The following is a 16,635-nucleotide window of genomic DNA, read 5'->3' on the forward strand; positions in this document are numbered from 1 at the left end:
ACTCTTGTTATATTTGATTAAAAACCTTCCGAAGATAGGCATAGAGAATGCAGATTTCTTGAGTTAGCAAATGAAAAGTTCAGCTTCTCACTCACATATAGTATAACAAAACCAAAAACGATGTCCCCACTATTCACTTTCATCTTCGATTTTCGTCAACTTCTTTCATTCAACTTTCGTTAGGCGCATTCAATAATTGAATGCAACGCCAACATCGTCACGTTTGTTCAGTTGCAGTGTCTGTAAGTTTATTGTATCATGTGCAACGAGAACATTTTACTAAGTAAGGTCATAAGAAATTCCAGAAAAAAAAGAACAAAGCGAAAGTTTCGGATACGGTCAGAGCACTCAGAGCGCATGCGTCGCGGGCATGCCTCACGTGCGCTGTTGACTGCGCTATAAATTATAATACATGCCCTTGATAAACAAAAAAGGCATAGTGTGGACAAAGTTAAACACTAACATAAAAGAAGTAACAAGCGACAGCTAGTTAACACGAACCATAACAAACATGTTAATTAATAGAAATATAATAGAGACCACACAATGTGCGGAGCGTATTATCTCAAATGTTACAATCCCACATCAAATATTCGATTTGTATTAAGGGCGTTTTCAACAAAAGGGCATCATATTAAGCTATACACGTCAACGATTTAAATTTACAGTTTATACACACTACCGCTTCATGTGAGGTGTAAAAATTGGATAGCACTATCGAAATAGAATACACTAGCTGTTGCCCGCGACTTCGTCCGCGTTAGCATAGTAGACCACGTCCCAAGTATTATTGTACAAAAATATTCAATATACAGAATTGACCTTCCTTATAATATTTGTTCCGCGCGGCTTCACCCGCGTAATTTAGGAATTTCACGCAACCGTACATTTTTCCGCAAAAAATAGCCTATATCCCTTCACGTGGTCTATTCTTCATGTTTGCCAAATAACATAAAAATTGCTCCAGTAGTTCTTAAGATAATAAGCAATCTATACTAATATTATAAAGCGGAAGAGTTTGTTAGTTTGTTTGTTTGTTTGAACGCGCTAATCTCAGGAACTACTGTTCCGATTTGAAAAGTGCTGCACGGTCCAACAAACGCACCCCTCGAGGGTGTACTAGGCCGTGTCCTCCGCAGCACCGCACTCATGACAGGCTGGCGTTGGCTCCCTCCTGGCGACATTACACAAGTATGCACCGAAACATCCGTGTCCAGTAAGTACCTGTGCAAGGCGGAAGGTGAGGGATTATCTCTTGCTGCACCGCAAGAACTGGATGCAGAGCCTGAGCAGTACCGTACTAGGCCTGCGCCAGGCCCTCACCCCACCTCCTCAACAGCCACTGCTATCCCAGCTTTCGGACCCGCCGGAGCTCCTCCCAATGTAGGTTTTCACCCAGTGACCTCTCTGAAACGAGGAAGTGCAACACGGCAGAGACCGTCGCAACAAGCTCATACGCCGGGTTTTCCACCAGGGCAGTGGCTGCCGCCCAGGACCCTCACCGCAAAGACCCACTGCACTCTTCGCAGCTGGGCCTCTCATATATTCTTACGAGCGGTGAGGGAATCTGCCCAAATTGGGGCACCGTACAGGGCTATACTCCGACAGACTCCGGAGTATAGCCGCTTGCAGGCTTTGCTGGGCCCTCCTATATTAGGCATATATTTACCTGTATACTGTACGGGGGAACAAGAAACATTAATAAAAAAAAATTAGGTAGAGGCCGGCCCAGCGCTGACCCCGCTCTCACGACCTTCGCCACGCAGCCTCCTCGAAGGTCTTCTGTCGGAATAAGACATAGGTGTGGTCGCAGTAACAGACGAGTACCATGCCCGAGAGAAGAGCACACCGCAGGACCCAGTCGAAGCAAGAAACATCCAGACGCGAACCATGTGGGACACCGCACTGGGCCTTCCTCCTTTCTAAGGACCTCAACCCGTCCTCGTAGAAAGCAGAGTGGGCCGGCTTCTATTGTGTTGAAAAAGTGTGCTCCAGAGTTGGCTCCGGTCTTAAAACGTCTTTTTCGTTTCTCCTACACTTCTGGAATTGTCCCGGCTTCTTGCAAGACAGCTTTGGTGTACCCGATCCCCAAAATAGGTGACCGCTCATATCCTTCCAACTACAGACCAATCGTTATAACCTCCGTCTTCTCGCAGATTATGGAATCCATTATCAATAGCCAGCTCTTTCGATACTTGGACCGCTTGAGATTACTAAGCCACAAACAATACGGGTTGCGAAAGGGTCACTCGGCTGGTGATCTCTTGGCGTGCCTAACTCATCGTTGGGCTCAGGTGATTGAGTCGAAGGGAGAGCGAGATTGGCTGTTAGTTTGGACATTACAAAGGCCAAAGGCATCGGGTTTGGCAAAAAGCGCTGCTATCAAAGCTTCCATAATATAGGCTCCCCGAGAATTTATGCAAATGGGTCACAATTTTCTTAGCAGATCAATAACATGTTACAGACCAACGGCATTTATTGCTATGCAAATGATAGTACAGTTGATTCCCTATATACCAGCTCCCCCCTTTTTTTTCTAAATGTCATTGAGAGTCGAAACAAACTTGTGTCTGAAATAGAGAATTCACAGGAGAAAGTATCTAAATAGGATCGACGTTACTTATTCCAATTCAACCCCGCCAAGATACAAGTTTACGCGTTCGCCACTAAAAAGTCACCAATAGTCATATTTCTCCTCGTTTTCAAGGTACCTCTTTAACAATCTCCCCCAGCATTGGCGTAAGCATATCGAGCGAAGTCCAGTTCCGGTGTCATCTAGAGGGTGAAGCCAAGCTAGCCTAGAAAAAGCTTGGTGTTTTTAACAGAGCGAGACAGTATTCCAGTCCGGGCTAACGTCTACAACTCTACAAGGCGCAGGTTCGGCCTTATATGGAATACTCTTCTCATCTCTGGACAGGGGCGCCAAATACCAACTACTCCCTTTGGATTGTATCCAACGAAGTGCCGCTAGAATTGTTGACTGCCGTAGTATTTCAAACAGGCTTGACCCCTTGGAATTACGCCGAGATGTAGCTGCACTCTGATTCCTCTATCGGCTGTATCACTGGGAGTGCTCCTGCAGCTTTTTGCCATCATTCTTCACGGTGGAAGACTGACTCATCACCTTAATGAGTGGCAGTCTTCCACCGTGCGCTTTTCACGTAATTTTCTGCTGCTCACATTTAAATTATATTATAAACAAATAACAGTAAATAATCGTATTATTTCTTATAATATGTTATAATGACATTCTTTTAAAACAAACAATTCATTCACTTTAAGATACGGCATTCCATTTTAACAACGTCTGTCGCCGATTTTGCACTTAAACCAAAAGTTGTAATGCAATTAAATTAAGTAAACAAGATACGGCGAAATGAAATTTGTAGGGGCATGTTATATTTGAGATACGACAGATCCGTCGCTCAAAAAAATTGCTTTTTTAAGTTGTCTATACATTTCCTCTCAAAGATACAACATTTCTACTGCATAAAATAGAAAAATATTTTGTCGTAACTTGTTAAAAATCAATGAAATATCAACTTTAGAATAATTTGAACAAACTCATCGTATAGGCCTCAGATTAATATAAATACGTTCCAATTTTTAGCGATCTATGATAAGAAATATAGAAGTTATGAATTTTTTTAAAAGTTTTTTGGCTCTACTGTAAAGTTGGGTTTTTCGAGATACGTCACTTCTGCTTTCACCCGTCGATATGTTCCTTATTTAGAGTTCACTGTGGAAGTAGCAGCGCTGAGAGAGCAAAAAACGCCCGCGTGTCATGAAATTTTCCATTGAAACGTGAAAAAAGTTACTCTTTCAGGGCTGCTACTTTCACAGCGAGCTCTATATAGGGGACCCATACACACCCTGAAGTATTATCACTTAGTTTTTTTACACCCTATATCAGTACCGTATAGGTATCTGCAGTCGTCACGTCACATTCATGACACACGTTTTTCCACCACAGGGTAATATCCGGTCATAGTACTGTGACTGTTCACAGCATTTTAGTAAAACTTAGATCGCATCAAGGATTCGCATCGCCTGTTTCAGTAAACTTGCATTAGTTTCAGATAAATAATAAACATCCAAATATATAATTACATTAAAACAATAACTACATTAACACGAACTAAATATACGTGACAAAAGCGTCGCTATGCCGGGCTGGTCACGTGCCAAGATTGCCGCAGTTATTGCATAATTTTTCTAAACAGCTCTATTATAGCAACTGTGCCGTGACAGATTCATGAGTTCGGTGCAAACGGGCCACTTGCCCGACTGTCACACCGACTTGCGTAAGGCTTCTTACAGACGAACGGCACTCGCCGACGGCACGCGTCGACGGCAGCTGTCGTAAAGTGCCGTTCGCCTGCTCTAAAAAGGAGCTTCTATATTTTTTTAAGAACTGTTGATGACTAAAATTCAATTTAATGAAGAGTTTGGCAGTTTTTTTATGAAATAAAGGGGCAAACGAGCAAACGGGTCACCTGATGGAAAACAACTTCCGTCGCCCATGGACACTCGCAGCAGCAGAGCTGCAGGTGCGTTGCCGGCCTTTTAAGAGGGAATAGGCTAATTATAGGGGAGGGTAGGGGATTGGGCCTCTGGTAAACTCACTCACACGGCGAAACACAGCGCAAGCGCTGTTTCACGCCGGTGTTCTGTGAGCCCGTGGTATTTCTCCGGTCGAGCTGGCCCATTCGCGCCGAAGCATGGCTCTTCCACATTTGACGGATTATGGGATTTATGTCAAAATCTTCATTTTATTACTATTATCATTAAATAATTATTAATTAGTACTTATTCGTCTTTGAGTGTGGCGGTAGGTCTTGGCAAAAATTTTAATTAAAATATGAGCAATAGACAAAATTACTGTCGCTGGATTAGAATGTTGATTTTTTTGTTCAAAATGTTTATAGATCCTTGTTAATATTTTTGCTGCATTACTGTTTTTAAAATTACTATATTAACACCTTTAAGCTATGACTCTACCTCTATTCTACTACGTGTGGTTAACATAAGTTTATTCTATATCTTACCGACGCTTTCAACCTGATTTCATACGAAACAGTATATCTCCCATTTCACGGTACATATACAATGACAAACGCAGAAAGTGAAAACACCTTTCCATCTATCAAGCTCCGGTAATCCGTTCAAATATATGACGGTAGTTTTTGTAAACGCAATAATGTCACTAAAACAATAACAAAACAGCTAAACTATCAATCACCGGGCCAGCTGGCCGCGTTTTAAACGGCTTTCGTTTAAATTTATTCGATTGCATACAGCTCATGCGGGCTTAGCAACTAACACTGCATGAATCTAAAAGCGGAATTAATTGAATCGCCACTTTTGGCAAAAATTGAATTTTGGACGTCCAATCGCTTGTTTATGTCAATACTAATTTGTCGAACGTTTTAACTGAATGAGCAAAACTAATAGTTTGCCAGTGTTGGTATGGCCAACTAATAACGCACTGTAAAACTCTGGAATAAACTGTCACCAGCAGTATTTCCGGACCTATACGACCTGCAAACCTTCAAGAAAAGAACGTATTCCCTCTTAAAAGGCCGGCAACGCACCTGCAGTTGTTCTGATGTTGCGAGTGTCCATGGGCGACGGTAGTTGCTTTTCATCAGGCTATCCGTTTGCTCGTTTGCCCCCTTATTTCATTAAAAAAAACGAAACTCACTGTGATAAGTTCGAAAGTCTAGATGTCAAAAATCTGACTAAGGGTCAATTCAGACCGCAACGCGACGAGACGAGGCGAGGCGCGGCGCAGCATAAATTTGTATGGATTTGACAGATATCAATTTCGCGAGGCGACATGCCAATCTGTCAAACCAGTACAAATTTAGAAATGCATCTACGCGTCGCGTTGCAGTCTGATTTTACCCAAATATTACGTTAGGTAATCCAAAAACTACGCTTAAACTTACGTGAAATAGAATCATCAGAATAAAAGTTAACCAAGACATTAAGAATAACGAAAAAAGCAATGAAAAGTGATGATTTATGCGTGGAAAAGATACACGCATAAAAAGTCTCATTAGTGGAATTCATGCTCCAGATTAATTAACATTAATTAAAATGATCATAATACATAATTTAAAAACTTTCATAAATAACATTAAACTCGAAGTAATTTAACGAATATGTTACCCCGATACGAGACTTTCGAGGAAACCTTAAAACATGTTATCCAATTAAGTCCCTAACCAAACGCGCCCGGGGAGCACAACCGAACAGATATTTTTCAAAATTTCCAAATGTTCGTACATTAAAACGTTGATTAGTTTCGTAATTTTGTGTTCAAAGAATTAATTTACTGAATTATTGTATTGTGGCCGAGGGATTTAAACAAAGTAACAAAATATACAATGTTTTTTTTTTTATGTGAAAAGGGGGCAAACGAGCAAACGGGTCACCTGATGGAAAGCAACTTCCGTCGCCCATGGACACTCGCAGCATCAGAAGAGCTACAGGTGCGTTGCTGGCCTTTTAAGAGGGAATAGGGTAATCGGGGAGGGTAGGGATGGGAAGGGAATAGGGGAGGGTAGGGAAGGGAGTAGGGTAGGGGATTGGGCCTCCGGTAAACTCACTCACTCGGTGAAACACAGCGCAAGCGCTGTTTCACGCCGGTTTTCTGTGAGAACGTGGTATTTCTCCGGTCGAGCCGGCCCATTCGTGCCGGAGCATGTATAAGTCATAATAAATAATGTCATATAAAGTTATATTGAAGACGTTCAATAATAAATAATAATACGTGCTATTTCATTTTTAAATAGTTTAACTCTCGATTTGTACGATTATTTATACAAGACGACTTTAAATATTTTATCATTGCGTTAAAAAAATATATTAGTAATAATATGTGTAAGCAACATAATATTTTATAGCACTGTCATTATGATTCTATGAATATTTTGACCGGGTTGTACTCTCGGAAAAATTGATTCAAATACAGATGACTCACGTAATTTGGTCAAGTTACTGACAGACCAACAATATTATGATATATCGTGACTAAATTACAAACTGCCCTCTACCTCTGAATTTCTCTGATGTTACCCGTTAATCAAAAATAACCCACCTATTTTCCATTATAAATTAACGCTAAAATAGCCGATGCACCGTGTAAAGGTATTTTCGACCGCAGCGCGCAGGTTGTTACTCGGGAACTATGTTCAGAATTTTGACGCACAATAGATGCCGCTAGTTTCGCCGGAAGGTATTCCCCGGGCCGGGTATTCCCCGCGTGATAACGAATGAATACATGTTGGGATACAGTCTAAAGTCTAAACCGTGTACTCAATCTGCAGCCGATATAGAGCAATAGGAAAATTAACTATTTTTTAATTATTTTTCCTCGTATCGATATATAAAGTATTAAAGATTCTAATTACCTTCTCTTTTCCCACTGAAAGTCATTTATTTTGGACAACGTTTTTTTTTACACCAGCTAAAAAATTTCGATTAAAGCTCGCGACACCAAGACTAAAACGTGTTTTTGATTAAATTCATAAAAGAAAGGTTGAGTACCATTGGTCAAAACCGAGAAACTTGGTGCAGAACTTCATTTATTTTTTATTATTATTGGAAGTTTCGTATCATATCTCACGTTTTTTTATGTAATAATATAAAATGTAATATGTAAGAATAATTAAACTAAGCACATTAATCCAAGTTAGGTTTACCTTATGTTAAAAAAAGAATACTTTTTTTTTTATGAAATAAGGGGGCAAACGAGCAAACGGGTCACCTGATGGAAAGCAACTTCCGTCGCCCATGGACACTCGGAGCATCAGAAGAGCTGAGGCCTTTTAAGAGGGAATAGGGTAATACGGGAGGGTAGGGAAGGGAAGGGAAGGGAATAGTTGAGGGTAGGGAAGGGAATAGGGTAGGGGTTAGGGGATTGGGCCTCCGGTAAACTCACTCACTCGGCGAAACACAGCGCAAGCGCTGTTTCACGCCGGTTTTCTGTGAGAACGTGGTATTTATCCGGTCGAGCCGGCCCATTCGTGCTGAAGCATGGCTCTCCCACGTATGAATACTTTCATAAATACGAAGAAAGATAGGTATAAAATAATGATATTTAACCCAGGTTTAACTTTAACCCAGACTTGCCCCAGTGAGCCTCAGTAAACTAATTAATGCCGGTTTTTTAATGAAAATAAGGGGGCAAACGAGCGAACGGGTCACCTGATGGAAAGCAACTTCCATCGCCCATGGACACTCGCAGCATCAGAAGAGCTGCAGGTGCGTTGCCTGCCTTTTAAGAGGGAATAGGGTAATAGGGGAGGTAAGGGAGGGTAGGGAGGAGAAGGGAAGGGAATAGGGGAGGGTAGAGAAAGGAATAGGGTAGGGGATTGGGCCTCCGGTATACTCCCTCACTCAAGCATGGCTCTCCCACGTATAAAACTATTAACATCAGAATATATTAATGAAAGAGTGATAGTGATAAACAGGAATAGGTCCGCAATTTAACATGCTAAGGCCCACTTCCACATAATAATATATTATCTAGGTCAAAAGTAACCCTGGATTCATTGTGATAAATCTTTATTCTATTTGATTCTTTCTCTCATTAACCAAGGTAATTTTTGGAACATCACAAAGTAAATTTATGGAAGTAGATCCAAAAAAATATGTCGATAATGGGTTCAAAATGTTGGTGGCAAAATAAAAAAATGTAAATTATACTTTGCTAAGTTCTTATTGACGTACCTTCAATTACTAATTAACTCTCTCTTACTCTAACCAAAAACTATGTATGTGTACACTACACAAATTAAGAGCTAACCATTAATCACGATCAAAATACAGTTTGCTATTTAACCTTTATCTTGACTGCACAAGGATCACTTTTCAAAAACCAAGGTAAAATTACTGTGAATGGACTGCGTTATTTTTAATTCAGGTAGCCTGACCACACGCCAGTTTGTAATTAGGTCAATTACTCGTTATTTACATTCAATGAATGCTTTGCACAATGAACCAGAAAATAGAAAAGTTATGTAAGCAACGGCACCCGGGAATTCAGAAAGTAAGCGAAAATGGCAAAAAAACTAGTAAAGCTAAATGCGATGTCTGTAGATAACGATCAGCATTCAGTTCTGGTTTAATAAAAAATCATAATAATTAAACTCCTGAATAGGGATGATGACAAGATCAAAGATTTGCGAATTTTGTTAATAAAATAAAGAAATCACGGTAAAAAATAAGTGTTCCCAAAATTTCAGCTTGATAGCATTTGTATTTTTTTTGTTATGCGCCTTCAAAGTTGGATATTCAAGTCGATTTTTTTTTTTCAATTAAATTTCTTAATATTTGTATACAACTCGATAACTTATGCAATTAAAAGCAACTTTTGTTACGAAACCACTTTCATAAACGCAATATTTAATATACCTGTCGAACAAAGTTGTCTCCCGATGCGTACAAACTACGAAAGACTGACGTCATACTTTCGTAGCCCTTTGTATGGAGCGTTTCGGGCAGGTCTTTTTTATGATATATTTGAATTGTCATTTCTTGGTGAATTTTTAAGCTATCAAAGTCATTATTTCAACGACGTTTATATTTTTTAAGTGTCTTTCAATTACTGATAAGAAAAAAAAATCATCATGCCTATTCTATAAAGGGTTTAGCTTCCGATAGAAAGAGTAAAAAATTTTAAGATAGATTATCTGTTTACTAAGTTTAGAAAAATGTAACACTTTAACTTGATTAGTCAAATAGTGAAACTCTGTACAATAATGTGAATGTTGTATTCATATTACTTACGTATCATCGCGCCACGTTTTGTTTCTTTTTGGTGTGAAAAAAAAACCTGAGGACCACTTGCGCCAGTCTGGCTTAAAGTTAATAATTGTGGTTAACTATTCTGTTTTCTCTTCGTTATGAAAGAGAGGGAATGATTCAATAAAATCGACCAAGTGCGAGTTGGAATCGCGCACGAAGGGTTCCGTACCAAAGTAGAGCAAAAATAGGATGAAAATTGTGTTTTTAAGTTGACCTTGGAACTAACGTATAAAACTAAACAACTCGTACATGAGGGTTGTTGAAATTCTATTTGCTACTAGGTGCCGCGATTTAGCCTTCGAGCATCTTCGAGTCTATCGTGTCAAATAGACATAATATTATCGGTACACGTGACACATGACGGCTGTATCGCGACATATGACAGCAGTTTGACACGATAGACCCGCTACCTTATCACGTAAAAATAGCGATCAACAATCCACTAGCAATAATCGCGCGAGCGATTGCTGGGTGTCATGAATGTCACAAACAATGGTGTCATGTATAGTGATCGATTGCAATCGTATTGTTTTGGCTGATACGTGATACGAAATTGCGATTTTAGAGCAATTATCGCGCAATAATTGTTATCACATTGCTCTCGCAAGATTCGTGATACGGGGGCCGAAAGCTACATCGAGGCACCGTGGCAAATCAACCCTCATTCTTGATGAACTACGAGTACATTAAAAAATGTCACTCTACCACTTAAAAAGTTAGAGAACCGCTGTACACTAAATACAACTTGTTTAATATTGTGTTGTCCCACTCAATCACAGTATGACGTCACGGCGTCACCAATCAATGACGTCATCAAGTTAATTGAAGTACCCGTTAATGCGATATCCCAGCGGGCCGGCTTCTAATCACAAGTGACACGTATCACTGGCTCACGAAATGTACTCATTACATGTCACCTACATTTATGATAATAATTAATATTATGCTTTGACACGAATGGACTAGGGCCAGTAGCCAAGATGTTTTTATTACCGCTTCTTTATAGGATCGCCGATAAAAAATAAATAAAAATAATAAAATAAAAATTGACATTAGACGAGTCGAACGTCAACATCATAATAACGAACGCTTATGTCAATTCCATACATTTTGATCGGCGATTATATACAGAAGCTATAAATAAAAGGTCTTGGCTAAGGGGACAGCTCGACTCTTATGGAAAAGAAAACGATTTGGCTATCAATGGAAAAATGCATGGTTTCCCAGAGTTAACGCGCATTCGTGAGTAGTGTTACCTAATTTTGCTCCTATAAGCTCCGCGAAGAAAGTCTGGGCTCGCAGATATTATACGACAAAAGATTCACAGAGATAATCATCAGAATGTTAGAAGAAATATTTTAACTAGACTAGCTGTTGCCCGCGACTTCGTCCGCGTGGACTTCAGTTTATAGTACTTTATAGCGCGCGATGTCAACAAAATTGGTGTCAAAAGCTTTTATAAAAAAACCCTGGTACCCCTTAAATCAATACAGCTGTGCAGTGTGCACACAATAAGTATTTCATTTTTTTATATTAAACTTTATATTTTATGCCAAATTTTAAAGCTTATTTAGCCCTCCGATTACACAACTTTACCCATAAATTATTTATCATTGATAGATTTAAGGTTACGTCACTGCACAGATAAAGTACTGAGTTATTTAATACCGTAGAATAGATATAACAATCGAAAAAAATCGAAACTTAAATGTAAGATGATACCACGTCTTATAGGAAGACTTTTGAGCAAGCGTCAGCGCGATGTAGAAGACGCACGGCGCCATCTATTATGAATTGTTGGAACTAACTTAATTTGAACAAATTTACGCATTTTCACCCCCTTACAACCCTTTTTTCCAGTAAAAAAGTAGCCTATGTCCTTTCTCAGGCTTTAGACTATCTGTATACAAAATTTCATTACCATCGGTTCGGTAGTTTTGGCGTTTGGCGTGAAAGCGAGACTGACAGACAGACAGACAGACAGAGATACTTTTGGCGTTTGGCGTGAAAGCGAGACTGACAGACAGACAGACAGACAAAGATACTTTCGCATTTATAATATTAGTATAGATTATGTGCACACTGCACATCTGTTTTTGGGTATTTTGATTAATTAAGGGCCGCGCTACACCGGAATGGCAGCGGCGAGGCGAGCACTTTCAGCGCTGCCATTCCGGTGTAACGCGGCCCTAAGAGGGGTACCACTTACCAGGGTTTTAAAAAGTTTTTAAATTTGACACAAATTTTGTTGACACCGCGCGCTATAAACTAAAGTCCACGCGGACGAAGTCGCGGGCAACAGCTAGTTAGTTAATATTAACGTGTATAACAATCGAAAGAATCGTAAAACCTACCTCAACATGGTACCACCTCTTATAGAAATACGCATGAGCAAGCAATAGCGCGATCTAGGGGACTCTTGGCGCCATCTGTTTTGAGTTTTTTGGAACTAATTTAATTTAACCAAATTTACGCATTTTCACCCCCTTACAACCCCTTTTTCCAGTTAAAAAGTAGCCTATGTCCTTTCTCAAGCTTTAGACTATCTGTGTACAAAATTTCATTACAATCGGTTCAGTAGTTTTGGCGCTGTTGTTTTTGAATTTGATGTCTAAGTTGGTGGGTGAGTTATTAGTTAATAACGTGTATAACAATCGAAAGAATCGAAAAATCTTGCTCAATATGGTACCACCTCTTATAGAAATACGTATGAGCAAGCAATAGCGCGATCTAGGGGACTCTTGGCGCCATCTGTTTTAAGTTTTTGGAACTAAGTTAATTTGACCAAATTTACGCATTTTCACCCCCTTACAACCCCTTTTTCCAGTTAAAAAGTAGCCTATGTCCTTTCTCAGGCTTTAGACTATCTGTGTATAAAATTTCATTACTATCGGTTCAGTAGTTTTGGCGTGAAAGCGAGACAGACAGACAGACAGACAGAGATACTTTCGCATTTATAATATTAGTATAGATAATATTCTAACGTATTAAAAACTATAAACAAAAACATACTAACTAATAAGTATGATTAGTTCTATGTTACAATAAAGTAAAAAATAAAACGCCATCTGTTGAATCGTATTAGAACTAAAATGTTCATTCCATCGATATATTTCTGGATTTTTTATAATATTATACATAAAATATTTTTAAGATTTTTGAAATTTTATTTTAATACACATCCAGGACCCAGGAAAATTGAAAACTTTTTGTTCCGCCTGCGGGACTCGAACCCAGGACCCCCGGGATGAGCGCTGGCCACGCGCAATGCGAATTCATTTTCATCGAAATTTTCATGGAAATAAGATATTTTCCCACATCAAAATGTAGCCTATGTCCTTTCTCAGACTCTAGAATAACTGTATACAAAATTTCATTGCAATCGGTTCAGTAGTTTTGGCGTGAAAGCAAGACAGACAGACAGACAGACAGACAGACAGACAGACAGACAGACAGACAGACAGACAGAGATACTTTCGCATTTATAATATTAGTATAGATAGTATAGATGACGCCCGCAACTCCGTTGCGCCAAAATGCGTTTATCGCACGGGAACCGTACATTCTTCTAGGATAAAAAGTATCTTATGTCCTTTACCGGGACTCAAAGTAACCTTGGCAAGACAGGCCAAGATGCCTGAATTCAATAAATAAATTTTAAAAAAGTATCTCCTTACCTAATTAAAACAAAATCCTTTTCGCAGTTTATGCGTGAAAAGGTAACAGGCAGACAGACAGACAGTATATTTATAATATTATTACAGATGCTTTGACACGAATAGGCCAGCATCTCCACTCTTATGGGAAAGATTAAAACATTTTGGCTATCAATGGAAAAATTCAAAGTTTCAAAAAGATAATACATACGGAAGTACCGCGCATTCGTAAGTATACTGTACTCGGCGAAACATGGCGCTAGCGGTCATTGACACCCTGTCAAAATACTTATCATTTTCTATATAAACCGCGGTTTAACAATGGACTAGGAAGTAGGAACATCTGACACTTCATTGTCAATCGCGGTTTATATATAGAAAATGACAAGTTTTTGACAGGGGCTCAATGACCGCTACCGCCATGTTTCGCCGAGTACAGTATAGTATGTATAACACAATTTTGTTCCTAAGTTCCGCGAGTAAAGTCCGATCTTCTAGACATCATCATACGTCAAAATATTCAATAAAATATTTATCAGAAAGTTAGAAAAAATTGTAATATAATAATTGCTTTCATTATTCGTAGAATTATTACGACCGCAATTACATTTGTACCTTCAGAAAGTGTATGCTTCAATGATTTATAATATGAGTCCGCCCGATCGCGCGGCTTGGCGGATACACCGCGAGATGATAAGTAAATGTAATGTTTACTTGTATAATGTATAGGTCTACCAGAATCTGAAGGCAAAAAGTGAGAATGGAAATTGACTCTAGCAATACCGAGGTAATCGGAATAAAACATTTTGATCCTTTTTTAGGGTTTCATACCCAAAGGGTAAAACTTTACTCTTTCCAAGGTATAACTTTAGACAGTAAATTACAGTGGGGTCCGCATATTGCAAATCTGGCGGATAGGCTCAGTTCTGCTGTTAAAAAAATCAGAGAAATAACTGATGTAGAAACAGCGCGACTTGTTTACTTTAGTTACTTCCACAGCATTATGTCCTATGGAATCCTTCTATGGGGAAATGCAGCGGACATTAATTCAATATTCGTGCTGCAGAAGCGAGCCATACGTTCTATTCATAAGATGTCATCGTGTGAATCCTTAAGAGAAAAGTTTAAGGAAATAAATATTCTGACCGTCGCATCTCAATATGTTTTGGATAACGTACTGTATGTAAGAAAGAACTTAAATAATTTCAAAAAGAAGAGCGACAATCATTGTTTTAACACTAGGAATAAGAACAAATTAGAAATACCAGTGATCAGACTAAGTAAAGTCAGCAAATCTTTTAAAGGCCAGTGTATACGCCTGTACAATAAAATCCCAGAAAACGTTCAAAATCTCTCTATCAATAAATTTAAAAATGTAGTAAAAGATCGTTTGTGTACTAAAGCTCATTATATAATCAATGATTTCATCGACGACAACACACCTTGTGGGTGGTTCTTACAGGCTACTAGTATATTTTTTATAATTCCTATTGTAAATTGCTCTAAGTCAAAATATTGTTATATAACACAGTCTAATTAACTAGACGCATGGTGATGACGTCATACGATGCTTGCATGAACATTCCAGTGGTGCGTCAGGTTAATGTGACCGTGTTGTACTGTATATGTTTTAAATTGTAATTTTCCATCTTTTTAGTAAAAGATGGCCCCGTGTGAGTTTCTTACGCCGGTTCATCTCGCCGGGTTAGTTCCCGAACCGGTGGTAGGCACCGTAGTATCGACGTTCGGTAAAGTTTTTGTAAAAAAATCACTCCGAATAAAAATATTTTTGATTTTGATTTGATTTGATTTAAAAACGGGACCCTATTACAAAGACATCGTTGTCTGTCCGTCTGTCTTGTAGAGAGTTAGAGTTAGAGTAGTCTAGCTAGAGAGTTGAAATTCTCACAGACTATGTATATCTGTTACCGCTATAACAACAAATACTAAAAACAAAATAAAATTAATATTTAACAAAATAAAATTAATATTTAATCCCATACAATAAACGTGATTTTTTGGCTTTTTTGCTCTATATCAATAATGACATTAGTTAGGTACTTGATTTTTTTTCTCAAAGTCCTTAGTCATATGTGTACTTTAATATTTAATAATAATATTAAAATAAAATAAAAAATAATGGGGGCTCACATACAAAAAACACAATTTTTGGCCTGATTTTGCTCTATAATGGTACGGAACCCATCGCGCGCGAGTCCAACTCGCACTTGGCCGATTATTTCCTTATAGCGGCTGATTCTATGTGTGAAACATGCAAATATAAAAATTTATCCAATGATCAAGGATATTTTTTTAAAATCTGCCATCCAAAGTCATCAGATCCTGCCGGGCTAGCACGGTCATATTAGGTAATAAAAAAGTAGCAGCGCTGTTGCGCTGTCATATTTAGTCTACCAGCCGTAGCCCGGCTGGTAGACCTAATATGGCAGCGCCCAGTAGAAATGCGAAAGTATAGACAAACTGTGGACATAAACTTAAGGTGCCGTTCCGATCTTTACCGCGGCTAATCGCGACCGACAAAAATTCAATTAAAATGCCACTTTATGACAAACTTTAATGTATGTCATAAAGTAGGATATTATTTGAATTTTTAGGACTATAGTCTGTCATAAAGTGGCATTTTAATTGAATTTTTCGGAACGAAAAAAGATCGGAACTTCACCTTAAGTTTATGTCCACAGTTTGTCTATACTTTCGCATTTCTAGTGGGCGCTGTAATATAAGGTCTACCAGCCGGGCCACGGCTGGTAGACCAAATATGACAGCGCAACAGCGCCGCTATTTTTATATATTAATACGCGAGCGAAAAACTTTGAATCCCTTTTGACGAAAAGTGCGGAAACGTAGGTGAATGAAATTGTGCACAGTAGTTTATACGGTGTAAGAGTGCATCGAGCTAATATTATTTTGAAATTTTGCTTTTATCATACATTTATTTAAAAAATAAAAAATTACACACACTACAATGTGCACACTACCATCTTTTTGAATGACAAGCCTATACATATTACGAATTATACTCTTTGGTTTATGGTAGAGTTCTGTTGTCAAATTAAAAATGGATTGTTGTTGTTTTTTTTTAATTTATTTTATTAAATCTAAAATACCGTTACTAGTCAATAGTCAATACTACGGGGAGCCA

The sequence above is a fragment of the Aricia agestis genome, chromosome 5, assembly GCF_905147365.1.
Source record: "Aricia agestis chromosome 5, ilAriAges1.1, whole genome shotgun sequence".
Classification (NCBI taxonomy): domain Eukaryota; kingdom Metazoa; phylum Arthropoda; class Insecta; order Lepidoptera; family Lycaenidae; genus Aricia; species Aricia agestis.